Source organism: Mus caroli, chromosome 1, assembly GCF_900094665.2.
Source record: "Mus caroli chromosome 1, CAROLI_EIJ_v1.1, whole genome shotgun sequence".
In the NCBI taxonomy this organism is placed as follows: domain Eukaryota; kingdom Metazoa; phylum Chordata; class Mammalia; order Rodentia; family Muridae; genus Mus; species Mus caroli.
In genome coordinates, this window is record NC_034570.1 from 81829159 (window position 1) to 81847497 (window position 18339).

Sequence of the window (18339 nt, forward strand, 5' to 3'; positions counted from 1 at the left end):
GGCAGTGCTTTCTCTCCACCCTTCAACCATGTGCAGGGAAACGGGGAGTTACCCTGACTCACAGACAGTCAGCCTCTCTGCCCCCTTACCTAAGTGCCAACAACACCTACCCATGGCAAGTTCCTGAAGTACAGAGAGGCTGCCTGAGTCCCAGAAGCCACTGGATTCCTGGAGGGTGAGGATGAGGCATGGTAAGTCCTGGCAGTAATTCCCAGCTGCCTTGCTTAGACTTTAGCTCTGCCTGACTGTAACAAAAGGCATGGTCATTCCTGTACACTGCTGGCTGGTACCAAAATTATCCAGTCAGACAGACAATCCCCTGGACCATGCCTAACCCAGACTCCAGGGAGAACTTCCATGGGATGGTAGTAGAGACAGGGATCTGGTGACTCCTCATGGCCTGGAACCCTGAGCAAGTGTAACTTGGTATCATTCTGATATACACTAGGATAACTCAACATATGGCTTTAGTTCACTGTCCCCAGAGCATCCACTCTAATGGAGGCTGAACTGTGTATGGTCCATGTGCCTTCTCACAACCCCATATGTAGCAGGATTTTTCCCTGTCCAATTAATTTAATTATTATTACAACAAGAAGCCTGTGATTGGACAGGGAAAGGGGGGGTGAAATGAAGAGTTGCAGGGATGGGGATGGAGGAGACAGGAAGGGAAGGAAGAAAGATGGAGCAAGAGAAAGATGATCCAGATTTTGTGTGGCTTTAAATAGCCACGGGTAGCTATAAATAACATAAAGGGTAGAGTAATTGGGATAACTCGTCTAATCTAGGTGGGCAGCTTGTATCACTATCAATTGGCTCTGAAGTTATTGTGTGGGCATCTTGTGAATTGAGAATTTATTGGTATATAAATCTGACTGGTTAATTACAAGCTTCAAGAGTTTTGATCTTACCAAGTTACTGGGTATTGTGACATCTAACCTCGAGGTGGGTGGTCATTTCATGGGGCTGGCAGGGCAGCAGCCTGCCAAGGGAACTTAGCGAGTTGTGTGGAAACTTTTCTGGAGCTCCGGGCCAGAGAGTCTGCCGAGCTGAGAACACTCCACTGGAGCCATGTGGTCCACTGCTACCCTGTGTAGTGTAGTGTAGTGTAGTGTAGTGTAGTGTAGTGTAGTGTAGTGTAGAGTCTTAGCCCCACCTCCCCACCAAGGAGCCCTGTGGTGGCCTGTGTACCCTTGCAGCTTCCTCCTGAGAGCAGCACTGTGTAGTCTCCAGGACACACTCAGAGGCATGTAGCTGTTTTACTCAGTGTTCACTAAAGCCAGTTCAGATGGCTCAGAGTCCAAGAATGGTCCAGCTCTCTCAATTTCCTAGCTCTTATGCTCAGAGCCACTCTCTCAAGGTCCCGCCCAGCCTTGATGGACAGGAGTACAGAGCTATGTGCCAGGCACAGCTTGATGAAACAGCTACTTTTCTCATAGCCAAGGAGACCTCTCTAGTCTTCAGAAAACAGCCAGTCTCTCAAGAAGATGATAAATCAAAATCAAGTCTTTGAATGGTATAATTTCCAGAGTTGGGAGAAAATTAGAATGAGAATATAAAAAAGGGAACAACCACATTGAGAGACTTTAAAAAGGATACAATTAAAAAACAAACAACTGAAGGCTTGTTTGGCACGTGGCTGTCAACCTCTGAAGTCAAATCATTTTGCCTTTATCTCTATCAGTAGGGGTGGTTGTACAAACAGGAATCAGCCAAGGGCTCTTGACAGACAGATGCCACTTTCCATTATTACAGATGGAGACAGAGGTCTCCTTATTGAGGAAGGGCCAGTGAGCAGAGTCAAGTCCCTGATCTCAGAATAGAGATGGAAAATAAGCTGGTGCCTGAAGTGAGGTCACTGTGCCCTGCTGCTAATGAAACCATAGTGATGACATTGGTGAGAATCCAGGCAGGAACATGGCATGCAGCTCAGATGGTGTGGGAATGGCATCCTGTTTAGCAGCATCAGTAGCATCAGACACTCGCAGTAGCCATGTCAATGGAACTGCCTGCCCATGGCCAATTGCCTCCATTCTCCACTGAAAAATCACAGCTCCAGGGTAAGTGCAGGAGTCTGCAGATCTGTGAGGTCAGAACTTCAGAAGCTGGCACAGCATTGATGTGTGGCTTCTTCCAGGGCCTCGGAGGAAGAATGGGGACACAGTAGTCAAAGAACACACAATGAGCAGAGAAGATGGCTCAGTGGGCAAGTGTTTGCTATGCAATGTGAGGATCTGAGTTCCAAACCCCAGAGCACATGTAAAACTGGACATGTTCCTATGTTGACATAGGACATAGAAAAAATGGGAGAATCTCTGGAAGCTCCTGGGCCCAATAGACTGTCAACTTACATGGTGGTAAGAGACCCTGTCTCAAACAAGGTTAGGACCAAAACCCAAGGTTTCCTCTGACCTGCACATGCCTGCATTCACACATACACACACACACACACACACACACACACACACACACACGCGCGCGCGCGCTCATGCACAGGTGCATGCACATACAAAGATTTAAACAAATGGTCACAAGTGACAATTCACAACAATGATTAGCAAGAATACATTGCATACATTAAATGTGCCAAAAACCTAGAGTTTATTCTCACTACACATGCACACACCTATACATGCATGCAGATTCATATACATATACTCATACACATATTTACACACATATACATATGCATATATTCGCATGTACATGCACACATGCACACATACACACGTGCACACACAAATTGGCAGCTCTGTAAAATGATGGTTGTGTTACATATTGATTATACTGATCATTTCTCAATGTAGACACATACCTGATCCTCAGATTGCAGACCTTAAATACACACATCAATTTTACCTCAATAAAATTCGAAACCCTTGTGAATCTAAACAGAAGAAAAATAACTGACACTGTAAGTGATTTTGGAATCCAAAACTATATTTTAGCCATTCTTCAAACTGGGGTGGAAGCGAAGCAGATGAGAACTTCAGGATCCCACGTCGAATCAAAGTAGCTGTGCACAGCCAGAGAAATCAACAACACAGGAACGGAGCAAGAGCCCAAAGTAAGGATGTACACGTTTGAAGAAAGAAATGAGCTCTGAGGTCTCAATTGCATTGTTACAGACTATGAAAACTCCGTAGAGGCAGTAGACAAGGGCCAGCAGGAGGTCTCCACTTCCAAGCCCATCAGAGGCCAAGGAACAATGGCAGCACAAGTGTCACTGAAGTCATTTAGCAGCATCCCTGATCATGTGGGGCCAGTGACATTTGTAGAAATAAGCTTAATATACAGGAAGGCCCAGAAGTAGGGTATTTACCTAATAAGTATGAGGCCCTGGGTTTGATACCCAGCACTGAGAAGAGAAGCAGTGTCTTAGTTAGGGTTTCTATTGCTGTGAAGAGAAGCCATAACCATGGAAACTCTTGGAAAAAGAAAGCATTCAATTGGGCCTGGCTTAGAGATTCAGAGGTTTAGTCCATTATCATGGTGGGAATCATGGTTGCATCCAGGCTGATATGGTGCTGGAGAGGTAACTGAGAGTTCTACATTTTGATCCACAGGCAGCAGGAAGAGACAATGAAACACCAGGCCTGGCTTGAACATCTGAAACCTCAAAGCCCATCCCCAATGACACGCTTCCTCCAGCAAAGCCAGCTACTCCAACAAGGCCGTGACTCCTAATAATATCACTCCCTGTGAGCCTATGAGAGCCATTTCATTCAGACCACCACAGTGAGAAAAAGGGAAGAACAGTTAGCGATGGATACATTCCATATACACAAGAGGCACCAACCCCATCAAACGCAGACATCCACCCCTCCAACTGACTGATGAAGAAACAGAATCTACATTTGATTTCCTGTATGTAAATCATAGATTTATGATTTACAGTGTGTGTAGCATAAGGCTCTCTTTTTATCAGTGTGTGTGTGTGTGTGTGTGTGCACTCAGCACATAGGTTCAAGAGTCAGTTCTCTCCTTCCACTATGTGGGAGCCACGCATGGAACTCATTAACCAGGCTTGGCAGCAGACTCCTTTATCCACTGAGTCATCTCACCCACCCAGCATAAGGCTTTCTTCCAGGACTGGAAATCAGTTAATATGTGTAACAGAGTAACCAATCTATGTGTTTAACATCCTAATGAGAATTCCCCCAGGAGAGAATTTATGCAAATGCAATTTCATGCAGATGCACTCCATATTCTCAAGGGGGGCCCATGCATGACTGCCACCTTGAGCTGTGCTTCTCTGCTCTCTGGGAAACGTCACACCTTTTTAAAGCTCTGCCATGCTCTAAGAGCTTCTTGTTTGGAGCTCTGGTAGCTGCCAGTTTCTGAGACCCACCCACACATACTCACGTCATCACTTATTGGTGAAGGAATTGACTAGTTCTTACTGACACTCACCATCCACTCTCCCTCAGTGTGTTTATGGTTAAATCAATTGGCAAGTAAGTTACAATGTCAAAGGCTGTTGGTTCTGCCAAGGAAGGAAATAGATACTTCACCCTGCTCTGCCTGCAGTAAAGGCAATTACTGTCACTCTCTTGGTAAAGTTCCCAAAACACCACACATTTTCTATTGCTTTTCTTATTGGGGCTCATGTTCCCCAAACTACCAATGATATATTTTGTCATTGTGAGTCAAATACTGCCTTAAGTACCTGTTCTTATCGGTGATCAGATTATAGAGACAGAGACAGTCCACAGCTACCACTGTGCCCCTGACTGTGCCTAAGTGAGGCACAGGACAGGCAGTCAGGCAGTCCTCTCCCGGAGACACCCCTCCCAAGCCATCTGTGGCACCAACACAGCCTGAAAATCCATTGGCTGTCCAGATGTTGCTCACAGTAAATTAAGCTCTGGTTACAGAAAGGCAAAGTCCACAGGAACTGGCATCTGGAAAAAGCCCATTTGGCTACAGAGGAGCCTCAATACTGTGACCCTTAGAGACCATTATCCTCTGAATGCCTCTCCTTTCTGCCTCCCAGAAGAGCCAGATAGAGATGAGAAACAGGAAGCTGGGGAAGAGTACATTTTTGGTTTTTTAGTGTTTTGAGACTTGGAGCTAATATGTAGCCCAGGTTGTGGTCAAACCTGTGACAATTCTGCCTCTGTCTCCCATTACAGACATACACCTGTCTCTAACAGGGAGGGCACAGAAGCCAGGTCACACAGGCTGCTCCATTAATGTGGCAAGATCCCATAAAGGTTTCCATCCACTGGCTACATGAGATGCCACAGGAAGTAGTTGCAAAGAGTGCAGGCTAATCTTTGCTCTGGAGCACAGACATGCCCTCATGTGGGAATACAAACCTGAAAATCTGCAGCCAGCTTAAAAAATATTCACACTGTGTGGGTTTGATAACCAGTCAGCCATAGACGAGGATCAGTGTAGACCTGTTGTTGGTGAATGGAATTGAGACCACCTGGGATTGGAAAACAGGAAGGGAGAAAGTCTGATAGCTCCTAGCCTTTTGTAAAGCTGGGGATATAAGAGGGAGGTCCTGATGTGAGGAAGGAGGAGGGAATTATGAGGAGCTCTACATATGGCTGGGGGCAGGGCAGCCGTGGGAAACCTGGGGAAGGAGTCTTGATAAGCAGGGGTATTCGTTACTACTCATCTGCTGCTATGATAAAACACCACTAAGCAACAATATGCTTAGTTAGGCTTATGGTTCCAGGGGGCTGAGAGTCCACCATGGGGATGAGCCATGACAGCCAGCAGTGAGCATAGTGGCAGGACCAAGAAATTGAGAGCTCACATCTTCAACTTCAAGCACTAAGCAGAGAACTACACATAGAGTGAGGTTGCCCTGCCCTTGCCACTGACATACTTCCTCTTGTAAGGCTATGTCTCCTAAACCTTCCCAAACAGCGCCACCAACTGGGCATCAAGTATTTAAACACCCGAGACTATGAGGGACATTCTCATTCAAACTGCCACAGCAGATATGTTGGAGAGTCAGGGAGAGGCAGGTGGGAAAGCAGAACCTTACAAGTTCTGAAAGCCAAGCTTTAATGCCCAGGAACCACAACCATCTATCTATAACTCCAGTCCCAGGGAATTTGATGCTTTCCTCTGATCTCTGTGGGTACCAGGCATGCATGTGGTGCACAGACATACATGCAGGCAAAACATTCATATACATAAGATAAATGATCTTTTAAAAAATCAGAACATACAGGCTATGAAAATGTACATACCTGCAACATTAGTAAATTTGGTCTCATATTTGTGATTTCATTCACTGTCAAGAGTTGGTCAGATGTCTGCCCCAGAGTTAGGGACAGCAGCTTCCTCTCCACACATTCTGCATGTCCCCAGTGTGCTGTTCTTCTGTACAGAGGACTGGAAGGGCAAACATCAGCATTTGAAAAACTGTTGGTGGGTTGTTTTGTTTTGTCTCTCTGCATGCCTCCCATTTGTTTTCATTACTTGCCCTATTTTTAAAAAAATGATCTACATAAATGCTATGCATCCAGAGTATACGATAAAGTTACACAAAGACAAGAATGCACTATCATCTGGTCACACATTCAAGTCCCTCCACCACCACCCATGGGACCTGGCTATAGTTATAATGCTCACCAAGAAGTTCTGGGATTGGATTCACTGCAATGGGATATGTTCCTTCAGATGGAGACCCCCACCCCATCTTCGGAAACTACTCTTTTACACCGTATAGCACAGAGCAAGTAATCCCCCTGCCTCCTGAGTTTATGAGTACAGTAGACAGAAGTTTATTCTTCTAAGAGTACAAGATGCATCTCCAATTATCTTTCCAGAGCAGAAGGTAGGCAGCTATGCTAGTAGACACCCTGAGACTTGTCAGTGTTGGTGCAATATAAAAAAAAATTGATGAGCCACTGTCCTTCACACATGATGTAAGCTGATGCTGAGTGGGAAACACTAGAGTCTGTGGAGCTCTCTGGCATCAACACTAGTGCCCATGATGATAGCCAGACACAGTTCCCTTCTATCCACCTATCATGGAAGGTGCCCAACACAGCCTGCCATCCAAAGCCTCCTGCCACCTGTTCCTCTTGGATCCTGACTGTGTAGGGTTGCCGACTGCCTCTCCATCCCTACCCCAAGCCTGAGCATCTGCAAGCTCTTATCTCTTTGACGGGGCTTTTCGATGACCTTTTCTTCCTCATTCAAATACCAGCCCTCCCAGATCTCAGTGTTGCAACCTCCAAGGACTGGTTCTGCTTCTCCAGGTTCCCATCTCTGCTCCTCTATTGTGAATTCATTGATGTCCACAGAGTGGCCTGAGTTCACTCATCAAAATGTCCACGTCCACCTGGACCCTCAGAAGGGAATGGCTTTAAAACAAGGTCTTTGCAGGTATAAGCAGTTGAGTTCGTCTCAGCTCAGAGTGGGGACAAAATCTAACGGCCATTGTCCTGATAAGAGAAGACGCACAGGTAAAAAGGTCAAATGAAGATGGAGGAAGATATTGGAGTGGTATGCCTAAAAACCAATTATTGCTGGTACCAAAAGTTGCTGGGAAATTCCAGAGGCTAGGAGAGGCCTGGGAGACTCCCTAAAGGAATCTAGAGGACCCCAGCTGAATGATCTTGGACTCCTGACCTCCGGAACTGGGTGAAGACAGACCTCTGTTGTCTTTTGCTACCTAGCCTGCTGTACTTTGTTACAGCGGCTGTAAGAGATGAGCAGCCTTACTACCCTAACAGCCTCCATACAGACTGCAGTGCTATGTCTGAAGCACAGGCTGGTAAGGAATGTTAATATGAACATTTGTAAAATGATCAGGAGAAATCATTCTGGAATCATGCTGTGCCCCACAGAACCCACAGTGGCAGTGGCCATGGTGGGCAAGCTTATTTTCATTGCAAAAGGGAGCTGCAGCCTGCTGGCTTCCCTGAGTCATCTTCCCAGCTCTGGTTTTATAAAACTGTCAGCTTGTCTCATCACGATAAGATCTTGTCAATGAGCATCTCAAATTACATCTCCCTACCAATGTGCCAGTCCCAAACCACACGGAAAAAAAAAAAAAGTTGTCCTCTTGGACACTTCAGATTCTGGGGAACCAAGACCAAAAGTAACTACCTAGAAATCACAACCCACATAGGCCTTGGTGGCCCTGTCAGTCTGTCCTATTTGCGTCCTTTATGAAAAAGTTTCAGTGGACTGGAGAGAGGTCTCAGCAGGTAAGAGCATTGGCTGTTCTTCCAGAGGTCCTGAGTTCAGTTCCCAGCAACCACATGGTGGCTCACAACCATTTGTAATGGGGTTTGATGCCCTCTTCTGGTGTGTCCTAGGATAGTGACAGTGTACTCACATACATAAAATAAATCTATTTTTAAAAGGGAAAGAAAGAGGGAGGGAAGGAGGGAGGGAGGAATAGTTGTTTTTGCCTGCGATGTTCTGAATGTGGCATTTTCTCTGCTGCTAAAGTGAAGGTCACTTCACTGCATAGTCAAGCATGGGACACAAGAGTGAGCACAGCCAGCCACTCTCTTAAACCCGTTGCAGAACCGCATCTTCGGATTCCCTCATAAAACCCAGCCTGGAATGGGCTTCACTGATGTCTGAGTTAAGTGGCCATGGGACTCACTAACAGAACTGTTTAGGATGGCAATTAAGGTATGGTCAATTAACTTTGCTGTTAACCAGCTAAGCTTAGGCTTGTCTGTGATGCATGAATTCTAAACAGAGGAGATGTCAGGGGAGGATTTGTCCTGACAGGTGACACAGATGGAGGACTGACAAATATGGAGAAGTTATTCAGTGGAAACGTCAATCCAGCTTCAGGGCAGCAAGAACTGGGAAGGCCAGCTTGTCTATGAGCCAGCAGCCCTGAGAGCTGATCAGACCTCCTCATTTATCAGAGGGTCTCACTGGTAAGGTCACTGTGGTGCAGGCTTCCCCTGGAAGGGACACCCATGCGGCCTGACAGTGCTGAGCTGGGGGAAGTCTGCAGTGCTCCCCTGAGATCCCTGAGAAATAAAAGGTGGCAGGGTAAGTCTAGAAGAAGCTGGTGAGATGGTGACAAGGGAGCTTTACCCGGCCAGGTACAGAGGTGACATGGTCCTTCCCTGCTAGATATCACCACTCATCACCGGGCTGCTTTCCCTGGGGCTGGATAACCAAGGGCCAAGCTGGGTCACTGTCTGATTGGTAACCAAGGTTTTACTTACAGGCTGCAATACAGCCATGCTCACTTGTTTGTATCATTTATAGCTGCTGTTCTATCTCCCTGGTGGGGTTACTGTGGCCAGGCCCTGAGGCCCACCAGCAAGACCTCCATAGCCCCGTTTTTTGTGGCTGTTGAAATATACTGTGATCCAAATAAACATAGTTCTTTGTAAAGTTGTATTTTTATTTTTAACCATGCGTGTGAACGTTACTAGTGTACAGCGACCCAAAGAAGCCAACATGGGGCACTGTATTCTCTACAGCTGGGGTTCCAGGTGGTTGTGAGCTGCGTGATGTGGTTGTTGGGAACCAAGCACCAGTCTTCGGGAAAAGCGGCAAGCACTAGTCACTGAGCAGTCATCTAGCTCCTAAGTGAGCCCATGTCTGCTTGCTCCATACCAGTCATGCTGGCTGATAGTTTCTCTCAGTGGCCTTCTGGGTGCCCCTACTTGTCACACATAAGCACCCTTTTCAGTGTTTTCACAGATGCCCAATCATACTCACAGGTGGGAGCCAGACTAAGTGAACTGAAAGTGAGGAATCACACCTGCAGGGCATGGGAGGGTGTCTTAGTCTGGGTTTCTATTCCTGCACAAAATATTATGACCAAGAAGCAAGTTGGCATGGAAAGGGTTTATTCAGCTTACACTTCCATGTTGCTGTTCATCACCAAAGGAAGTCAGGACTGGAACTCAAGCAAGTCAGGAATCAGGAGCTGATGCAGAAGCCATGGAGAGATGTTCCTTACTGGCTTGCTTTCCCTGGCTTGCTCAGCTTGCTTGCTTATAGAACCAAGGACTACCAGCCCAGGGATGGCACCACCCACAATGAGCCCTCCCCACTTGATCACTAATTGAGAAAATGCCTTACAGCTGAATCTCATGGAAGCATTTCCTCAAGGGAGGCTCCTTTCTCTGTGATAACTCCAGCTTGTGTCAAGTTGACACACAAAACCAGCCAATACAGAGGTATCCCTCTCTACCCTCTCCAGGAACTGCCCATAGGTTTGACTATATTTCTTGTAAATAAGACGATTAAAGTTATTGGATCAGGCTCAGGAAAACCTGAGCAATGAGAAATAGCTCCTTTTGTGGGGGATATAACACTGAGAGAAATCCACCAATATCCTCGCAGCGGGAGCAGTGGTCTGGCTCTAACAAGATGAAGTCTGATCAGGTTAATTGCTCAGCCTGGTCCTCACAGTAAGACGACAACACAGCTGTGAGCTGCAGCTGATGGAGCTACAGCCCAGGGGAGGCTTAGGGGAGTCACTGTGAGTCTCAGCTCGCCAGGACCTGAGCCTCTACAATGATAAGCTTTTGTCTGTAAAATGTTGAAGATATTGTAGAGGGGGTTCAGTTCTCAATAATTAAGAATAAAGGCAGAAACCATTGTTTTAAAGAAGTGTTGAGCAATATAGAAGAAATGTCCAGTTATATTAATAATTACAACAAGCAAGAGGGTGTGGGTGCATAACCCAGGATATATCCCAGACAATATATATCATAGACAACTTACAAGAGCCAGAGACCACATTTGATTTTAAAGAGGCAGAAAAGGGTGTCTCAGATGAATGTCGACAGAAATCCAGCAGCCTGCGGCTAGAAAGCAGCAGTTGTAATGCTGAAAATCTGCAATCAAAGATTCTTTACTTTCTCCATCTAAATTCTGCACAGCACATTCTCTCTGTCTCTCTCTCTCCTTGTCTCTCTGCCTCTTTTCTCTCTGTGTCTCCCTGTCTGTCTGCCTCTCTCTGTCTCTCTCTGTCTCTGTCTCTCTGTGGCTCTCTCTGTCTCTCTGTACCTCTCCCCCCACCCCACCCCCATGTTAAAGCATAGTCACAGGAGAACAGAGCCTGTGTTTGACCAGTGGCTAGACCATTTCTTCCATGGCACAGGATAACTAAAGGATTTTGGAAGGAAAAAGAAGCTCCCAAGTCTCCATGGGGAGCGAGATTCTAGCTAGAGGGAGTCCAGCTGCACCCCTAAGTCCTGGGATTGATAGCTATGGCTCAGGAGACCTCTCTTCCTCTTCCCTCCCCTCTCCTCCACTCCCCATCCCCTCTCCTCCACTCCACTCCCCTCTCTTCCCCTCCCCTCCCCTCCTCTCCCCTCCCCTCCCCNCCTTTCTCCTCAGCAAAGCCATGGGGAAATGAAAGCCAGGGCTAGAATCATCCATGTTTTTGCTGTGGTTAATTTTTAAGGTTGGGCATATTTGAGAGATTACTAATTTCATCCCTTGCTCTCTTACATCTTTTTTCCAAGGCTGTAGACCTGCACTCCCACAGTATGGCCACTCTTCATTTAGGTGCCCCATAGACTCCCTACAGCAGACTGAGTCAAGTGCCTATGTCCTTGATCCATAGCCAGTCATCATGGAAGAAAACCCTGGAATCCTTGTAGTCATCCATGCTGTATTCCTGTGTTATTTGCTTCTGGTCCCAGAGCCTTCCAAGGATTGAACAAGAACGGGGACTTGTCATTGCAAGCCTGCGGGCCTGAGTTGGAATCCCTAGGACTCACAGCACTGCAAATCTGTAATCCCAGTGCTCTTTCCTATTGGAAGATGAAGGCAGAGACAACAGAAGGTCACAGGCTGGCTGGCCTAGAGTGTACACAACAGTAGCCAAGACGCTCCATCTCAAACAAGGTGAAGGTGAGGACTGTCACTGAAGTTGTCCTCTCGGGTCCACAAGTACCATGGCACTATGTGCCTACACACACACACACACACACACACTTCCCGTACACACATCAAACACATACTGCACACCTACTACACATATACCACACACACAAATGCCAAATACCCACACATGCACATACCCCAACACATACACAAAACACTCATACACAAAAGCACCTCACACAAGCACACACCATACCACAATTACCCACACTCACAAACCATGTAATTAAATACACACCAGAAAACATGTTCACACCACACACACACTTTTTAAGTACAAGACATGTAGGATCACCCTAAGGTCGTTTACTATAAGTTCAAGGTGCTATGCAATTCTTTAATTTAAAGGTAATCAAGCTGGGAGCCTCCCTCTTCAGAGAGCCTGCAGAACAAAACTATTTGGCTGGCTCCATTAGCCTCAGCTTGATGTCTCTGGATTGGAAATCAAATCTAGGGAGAAATCAAGGTATTTTTTTTCCTAGAGATATTTAGGAAAAAAATCCAAAGAAATATGGTGGGGGTTGCACCTGCTCCCTGGCAGCACACATGCAGGGAGATGCCAAGAATCTTACAAATAGTAGAAGAAGCATTGGGGAGCGGTTTTCAGGGACTGTAAAGTCTGAGTACTGAACCTCTGGGGAGAAGGCCAAGTGCACACATTCAAATGCCCTTCCCACAGACCTCTAGCAAATACTCCAAAAGAGAGGTGAGGAGCTGCAAAAGACATAGGAGAGGACTTCCTCTGCAGCAAAGGCCTGGAGAGAGAAGTGGTCACAGGCTCAGTTAAGACCTGGTACCTCTTGCCGGGCGTGGTGGCGCACGTCTTTAATCCCAGCACTTGGGAGGCAGAGGCAGGCGAATTTCTGAGTTCAAGGCCAGCCTGGTCTACAAAGTGAGTTCCAGGACAGCCAGGGCTACACAGAGAAACCCTGTCTCACAAAACAAACAAACAAACAACCACCAAACAAACAAACAATAACAACAACAACAAAAGACACGGTACCTCTTAAACATACTCCACCAAGAGAGGCAATGTTTGAGCATCCTGGAAGGGGTGCAAGACCAGCATCCCATACGGCATGAGAGTAGTCCACTGGGCTGGGGGCTGTCTGCCTCCGGCTTGGGTAAGGAAAAGAGAAAAATGGGCCAGTGTTAATAAAGTCCTCACCCACAGGAATAAAAACAGCATTTTCAAAGTCTCAGACTAAAGACTCAGGCATATAATTCTGCCTGAGACTAAGGGCATGACCAGGTTTATGTTTTCAAACTAAGTCCTAGCTTGTATGACCGCCCATAACAGGCCTTGGTCAGTTTCCTGCATGGGTTCCCAGCAGACTACAAGCCAAGTCATGCTGGAACATGGCCCCACCCTGATTCCAGATGCTGCTGACTCCACAACATTAGCTTAAGGTAAACCAGGTACATTGCAGCCAGGATGGGGTTCTCTTAAAATTATGTTTAGGGGTGTGTGTGTGTGTGTGTGTGTGTGTGTATACATTTGAATATGGGCACATGAGTGAAATTGCCCAAGGAGTCCAGAGATGTTGGATACCCTGTATCTGGAGTTCCAGACAATTGTGAACCACCTGATGTGGGCACTGGGAACCAAACCTAGGTCCTCTGGAAGAACAGGTGCTCTGGACTGCTAAGCCATTTCTCTTTGCCTCAGAGAGATTCAGTTGTGCTCTGACCCTTATATGTTGTCTTAAGGTTTTACTGCTGTGAACAGACACCATGTCCAAGGCAAAACTTATAAAGACAGCATTTAATTGGAGCTGGCTTACAGGTTCAGAGGTTCAATCCATTATCATCAAGGCAGGAGCATGGCAATGATCAGGCAGGCATGGTGTAGGAGAAGCTGAGATTTCCACACCTTCATCTGAAGGCCAATAGGAGAAGACTGACTTCTAGGCAGCTAGGACGAGGGTCTTACTTCCTTCAACAAGACCACACTTCCTCCGATAAGGCCACACCCTCTAATAGTACCACTCCCTGGGCCAACCATATTCAAACCATCACATATATCTTATCTTCTGTCCCGAATAGTGGGTATCCAACCAGTCTCAATGCTAGCCAGAACCATGCTGCTGTGAATCCCCAGTCACTGGTTTCTATAATGCTGGATCTCTCTGTCTGTTTTCTTCTGTCTTAGTGTTCCTTGGGTTTGATCCTCAGACCTTTGGACTGCTTGCTTTGAAATGCCAAGACAACAAAGAATAGAATCACCCTGTAACCGCCCCAATCACCAGGCTGTATTACTGAAGTAAGAACACATGCTGAGGGAGATGGGGCATGAGGAGTCTGGCCTGCGGCAGAAGCACACAGGAATGCCCCCCCTGCATGTGGAGCAAAAACCTTGAGGAACACACTCCAGCCTCCAGAAAGTGCACAGCAGCAAAGGAGAAATCCGGAGGGGACAGTGATGGATGGAAAACAGCCCTAGCAACAGGAAAACCCAAATTTAACTCAGCTTCTGACTGGAGTGACTCAACCACACATTAACCAGATAGGAAAGAACCATTACCCACCCGAGCATAATTCCCCACAGATCAATCTCCGCAAGGTGGTAGACATCAGCAGGGGAGAGATGTGAGAAAGTGAGACACAGTCATCGTTTTCCAAGAGCCCAGGAAACCCACCAAATCAGCCTCTGATGGCCCAGTTATTGCTTTTCCTCAGATATGAGACTTGAAATGAATATGATTATTAAGAAGTCATGGCTGGAGTGTGTGAACCAGCAGAGAATATCAGTATCAAGGTCAATTGCTACAGGAGCCAAAAGGAAATGCTAGACACTAAAAGCTGAATCGATGGCACCAGAGACAGAGCCTCCCAACACTGCCACCTCCCGCCCCATTCCCACTCCCACCCCTCTGGGCTCATCAGCGGGTCTAAAATTTCTAATGAAAGAAAAAAACAAGTCTGGAGAGAGACACTAAAAGAGAAACAGGACATCCCTGAGGATGAGATGGTAATCAGTGATCCCCACTCTAACATTTACACTCATGGAGGGGTAAAAGAGATGGAGGTGGGGGAGGGGTGCGACAGAAGATGGCTGAGAATTCTCCAAAAATAGCTAAAGATCCAAAAGTATTAGAGGAGTCTCTCCTTGCTGGTGGACTGCCTGGTTCTATCTGTGGAGCAAAGTTGGGTGTCTGTGTTACTCCTTACGTAGGCTGAAGGCATGGAAGTATGTGGTGGCCTTAAGTCCACGGTGTTAGCTGAAGTTCCTGAACTTCAACACAGGAAAAGCCACGTGTGAAGGACTTGATATTTGAACTAGTGAGAACTAGGTCAAAACTCTCCCAAGTACCCGTGTTGAGCGTGAGTCTTTCCTCCTCTCTGGAAACACCGGACTACACCTCTGGGTGTGTCTCAATCTCCTAATTTAGAATTAGGCGATTCTAAACCCAGTCAGATTGACAATGATGATTAACATTCACACCCTCCTTCACTCTGAAAGCCATAATTAAATCCAATCCAGTTACCTCCGTGTTCCTAACATACAGGCAGTGACTGAAAAGAAGAAATACACATGTAAGCGTATTTACCATAAACCCCATTTTTAGAAAAAAAAAAATCTTCCCGCTCAGTCTACCACTTGGTTTTACATCCTTTCACCCTTAAATAAGACAGATCAACTCCTGGTTAATATTTATATCAATGCCACCAGACAGCTCACAGGTCTGCCCGAATGCCAGATGGCTGCATGTTAAATACAGCTCAAGGAGGCTGTGCCTGCGGAATGACAAACACCCAGCTGTAAAGGGCGAGCTCCCGTCTGCTTGCTTCATCAGTCACTGCTCTGCAAACATTTTTGGCTGCTCCTGGACCATACAAGGGGCATTCCGTCAGGGTCCATTACCCAGAAGCCCCTCCCAGGACAGCGGGACCTGACACCACCTCCATGGTTCCCACTGAGCTAGCAGAAGCAGAGCTCTGTGCCTGCAAACCCAGATCCACACTTCATCCTGATCTGTCATTAAGGAGCCATATGTCCTGGGCAGGTTACTTCCTCTTCCTCCAGGCTCCAATTCCGGGGGTATAAAGTGAAGAATTGGGATTAGTTAAATATTTGTACCTGCCATCTGTCGCATCCTACAGTTTTGATAATTGGTCATTAGTTGTCTGGGAAATCGTGTGTGCAATCTGTGTCCAATGCAAGGCCAGGTAGTGAGATCAGGAGAGCTTGCTCTGGCTGCCCTAGCTGGGCTTTGGTCCTGCGGTTTGAATGGTATTCAGTGTCCACCTGGTGGTGCTGTTTGGGAAGGTTTTATGACACATATCACGTTGGAAGAAATGGCTCCCTTGGGACAAACTTGAGGTGGCATAGCCAGGTATACTACCCACCTGCAGTTCACTCTCTAATTACAGCTGCCAATGCCAACATGTCCAGCTGTTTTCTGGTTTTTTTTTCCATCCTGAAGCCCTGCCTCCATGGTCATGACTGACTGTAGTCCTTCAAACTGTGAGCCAAAATCAAAAACAAAGCAAAAACCCCCTCCTTTTAGTTGCTTTTGGTTGGGTATTTGGTCACAGCAATGAGAAAGTAACTAATACAGGAGTGGGCCTTTTAAGGCAGCCAATTAGATCTCTAGGAACAAGGATATCTATCTCCAGGCAGTGTCTTAGGTCTCACAGGGTTGAGGTGATCTAGAGTGGGCTTGTCACTGATTGTCTATCTCCAGGTGGTGCCTTAGGTCTCACAGGGCTGGGGTGGTGATTGAGAGTGGGCTTGTCAAACAAGTTCCGCTGCCTGAGCTTGCTATCTTGCTTCCTCTCTCAGCATGGGAGCCCTCGTGCTTGGGTTCTGACTGTATGATGCCATCTGCCATGTGGCACCACCACATAACCCTCACCGAGTGCTGGTGCCCTGTCATTAAGACTTTGAAGCCAACAGAATCATGGCAATAGGCTTCTTAACTTTATATGTGATCTAGCCTCAGACATCCTATTAGAGAAAACTCAAAACAGTAAGATTTATGGCAGCTCCCTCAGGCTCTGCCTCATGGCCTATTTGCTCTGGCTACCCCATCATAACCTCAGGTTCACTGCACCAAGCCTAAATGGACTATATGAATCCTTTCCCATCCTTGGGCTTATAAGAAAAGGGCAAGGACACTACTGAACAGCGTGACTTGGATGCTGGACTTGGATGGAACAAGTGCCCGGATCACATCAAACGTCTCTCAGCCTAGAACACAGGCCAGTCATTATCAACAGTTAACTACACTACCACAACTTGGGTAGAACTCAATAAATTTAAAGTATTGCTACTCTTATCAATCTTTAGCGTGGAATTATCAAAACATTACAATGATACAGACAGTCAGAACCCAGGGAATAAATGTCTGCAGCATCAAAGGGGAACTCTAGGTCCCACAATGTTGGAGGAACAGCATGGCCCCCTCTGTATAAACTCAGGAGGCTATACAGCATGGATGGAGACCTACCTACAGAATGAGCCTGGACAGGAAGTTAAGGACAGAAGGAATCATCTCAGCGGGAAACCTGTAAGCCCACAGTGTTTCCTTCCAGATGCTGCTCCTTCTCCAGGCTCAGCTCGCCTCCCTGCTGAGCTGGGCTGAACCACAGAGAGACTACAAGACCATGTTTTGCTTGTCTCCCTCCCCATCCCTCCAGACACCCCCCCCCCCCCCCACAGGGGGAGCTGCTTAGAAATCTCCGGGCTGGGACCCACATCTGGAAAGTCAGCTAGCTCCTTTTGGAAAGCATTGGCACACTCTGTGTTTTAGATAAGCTCGAAGATGGAAGATGGTTTGTGTTTGCCCAGTGGGACTCATCTCTCTCTCCTTCAGGGCACCATTCTGTTAGTGGTGGCACCCCATAAGCTAGACAAGGTCACTGGCAGAGAGAAGGGGACCAGTTTCCTTTTGCTTTTTCACTCACTACCAAGTCTTTCTTTCTTATACACCTATTTGCTGAGACCCTCCCAGAGGGGTCTTTGCAGGAGGGCAGGGGACAGTGGCAGTGGGCTTCTACTGATTACTCTCTCAGAGGTACAGGAAACTTTCAACAGGTACCAAGATGGCCATACACCCAGGGTAACATGTTGTGGCAGGAGCTTCATGCTCCAACATAGAAACCCCACAAGAAAGGCTGAACACAGCTGGCCTGTGAGAGACTCGGAATCTGGATGTGTGAAGCCCACTGCAGCTGGGCCCCTGAGCTGGTTTGGAAATATGACTGGTATTTCCTCCTTGTGTTCAAGGAAGCTGGAATTTTACTCCAGCTTTTATGGAGGTGCTGAGCCAGCCCTGCCCCCACATGTAAGCGCTATCCCCCATCATCAGAGCCGTGCTCCATACTGCACACCCTTATACTTCATGCACATGCGTACTCAGCAGACTCATACCACACACACTTACACACAAACTTACAGCTGTATAAGCTCACTTGTACTCCCCCACTTTCACCAGAAATACACACGGGGAGGGGGGATAAGAGAGGGGAAAGGGA

The 18339-nt window shown here is 46.9% G+C and overlaps 1 long non-coding RNA gene across 1 annotated transcript in view; it reads right to left on the minus strand.

Moving 5' to 3' along the window:
- Positions 1-11350: 11350 nt before the first annotated feature.
- Positions 11351-18339, minus strand: part of LOC110294298 — a 44931-nt gene continuing 37942 nt past the window's right edge. The window contains exons 2-3 of the long non-coding RNA XR_002377933.1: positions 12863-12978; positions 11351-11726 (exon numbers count right to left, since the gene is read on the minus strand). This is a non-coding gene — a long non-coding RNA (uncharacterized LOC110294298). The remainder of the gene's footprint in view (positions 11727-12862; positions 12979-18339) is intronic.